Genomic DNA, 2,754 nt, shown 5'->3' with positions numbered 1-2,754 from the left:
TGAGAAAATACATTTCTGCTGTGGTGTTCTGTTACGGCAGTCCGAGCAGACAGTGTCACTTCTTTCTCAAAAGTTGATGAAATGCCACCTGACATGATTTTTTGCCTGTAGTGTTATTTTCTTAATAAAAAAAATTGCTTTTTTTCCAGAAATTAAATGTGTCCAAAAGAATTTAAAATATGCTTAGAGAATTTAAGCTTGTAAAATTGAACATTATGGATGTGAATTAAAGCCAACTGACTTTTATACAAGTCCCATTAGCACAAGAGCAGGCAGAATACTTTACAAATCTGGAAATAGCACAAAGATGTATAAGACCTAAAGTCTGGCATGGATGGATTTTCAATTCCAAGATACCAATGACACACAGCCTCTCTAGTCATGTGTCCTTCATGGTGCTGAAGCTCAGTGGCAAGGAATAAATTTACCCCAAATTGTGGAATTATATAATGTACAGCTAGACTAACTGCTAAAGCAGTATAGTCCAGATCTCTCTTGTAGCAGCCAAGGAAGCTGAAAACCAAAGTGAGCATATAATTTACCCCAAGTCACAACTTAGGGCAGACAGTTTTAGTGGCTCGTCACCAGACTCCCAGCCTAGGGACTTTTTAGGTTACTTCATTTTTATTTTAACCAGTCAGCTGGTGTGGTCCATACTCTCTTCTGGTCCACACATCTGTTCTAACCTTCTCAGTTGGCATCCTGGACCAGAAAAGTTCAAAACTGCGATTCCCAGACTCCTTTCATTCAGGGTTCTGCGTGTGACCTGGAGAAAGCAAGGAAGGAGCCGCTGGACTGTGAGTCTTACTGCAGCCTCAGGGACGCTTGAACATAGTTTGATTTTTTTTTTTTTTTTATTCAGCAAATTATGGGTGTACATATGTTTAGGTTACGTGTGTTGCCCTTGGTTCCTCCCCCCCACACCGAAGTCCGTGTTTCAAAAAAGTCAAACTTCTGGAAATATCCATTGTGGCTAAATAAAGAATCCAAAGAGATTCCTAAGTAAGCTGTACCTAGCTGTCCAGATTGTTTATTGCATAACCTGTAATTGATGGACTGTAGCTGCACTAAAGAATGGGAGCTCGGCATGCAGCCTTCGGGACACTGTGTGATTAGCAGAGTGTTTAAGCTTCAGGGATCCTAAATTCTATGACTTTCCTATGCTGATGTGATCCATGTTCACTTCTGCTTCCGATACCTGTGGTTGGGAATGCTGGGTGCTGCATCCAAGGCAGCTTCTGTGAAGCTGTTGCTGTTTGCTCTCTTCGGTATGCTTTCTTAAAGCTAATTAACACATTAACTGCCATGTGAGTTGTATTTAACTCATGCTAGTTTTGAGCCTGGGGCCTTGTGAAGCATATGTAATTCACACGTCTCTTTACCTTGAGCCACGTGAACTATTTTTCAAGTTGCATATAACTCATGCACAGAAAACAATAAAAAATAAACAAATTTTTCATTAAATTAGAAAGGATCTTTTGTTTTCAAAGTTTTTATTCTATTTTCATAATAAAACACCATGGCCCCAAGGAAAAAAATTTTTTTTCTAGTGCGGCAGTCAAGGTGTTAAATGTCGTGCTGGGTAAGCCTATTATGCTTGAAAGTTTAATGGCAATCCAAACTAGACACCCACTCTGGTGACCTTGCACCTAGGCCAAGCAGATCCATCTTCAAGAGACTTGGAGGCAGAAGTGAGCACCAGGTGACCGGGTAACTCACCGACAGGCAAAGGCATCAGATATTCTAATAGGCACAATGACAGAAGTATTTGTTTATTCTGTGGCAAGCTATAGCAGCAGGGATTTTTTTTCTGTTACAACCAGCTCAGCTACGGTGGGATGCATTTCCCGACTCTTTCCTCCTGACTGCATAGATTCTGTGGGCCAACTAATCCCTTTAAATATCCATCTTTCCACTAGGTAAGGGAATTCTTTTTCTGCCATTAAGAACCCTGATCAATAGAGTTAGGGCTTTTTGTCATTTGCATTGAAGGAATTGTTCTGAGCATTTTCCTTCAGTTTGGCTTGTAACTCTTATGTAAAACCCTGATCTGAATTAAAGCCACCCACCTACTACCTGTAAGGTGCAGGACTTGTTTCTGCAGGCTTTTGTCTGAAATTCAGAAGGCCCACAAAGCTGCCTACAACTTGCTTATGATTCCTTGACCACCCACCTGAGGTTTTCAGTCAGGCAGTGGGAACCACTTGAAGAAAGGAAACAGAGGCCCTGTGGTTAGCACCTGCTTGAGTCCCCATGGCCAAGAGATGCCAGGGGGATTTGCATAATTTGAGAAGCCTCTCCAGCCTCATGAATAAGCAGCCAAGGATAAGGAGGCTTTGCAACAGATATCTCACCAACAGCCTGCCTTGTTCACACAACAGAAGAGACAAAAAAAGACAAAAAAAAAAAAAGAAAAAAGAAAAAACCAGTGCAATGCAGCAGTCTTCATGCACTTTGTGAAGGTAGAAGTGCTTCACCCTAACTCTTCTTGGCCACCAACAATCACATCAGCAAGATTATTGGGATGCAATCATCAACGGAACAATTGGCCAACATATGTTTATGGACCACCTAATAGGTATTGAAACATTGTGAAAGGTACAAAGAGAAAACTAGAAACACAGGATTCTTGGTCACAAGGAGCATATGGTATAAGAAGAAAGTCAGTTTCTGTTGATGCATGCAGGCAGTGTTGGAGAAGTTCTGGTGAGCGAGATGGGGATCAGCATGGAGACTGATGGAGCCAGAGGGAGT

The sequence above is a fragment of the Propithecus coquereli genome, unplaced genomic scaffold (assembly GCF_000956105.1).
Source record: "Propithecus coquereli isolate 6110/MARCELLA unplaced genomic scaffold, Pcoq_1.0 Scaffold108, whole genome shotgun sequence".
Taxonomy (NCBI): Eukaryota; Metazoa; Chordata; class Mammalia; order Primates; family Indriidae; genus Propithecus; species Propithecus coquereli.
Note: the sequence above shows the minus strand (reverse complement) of the source record.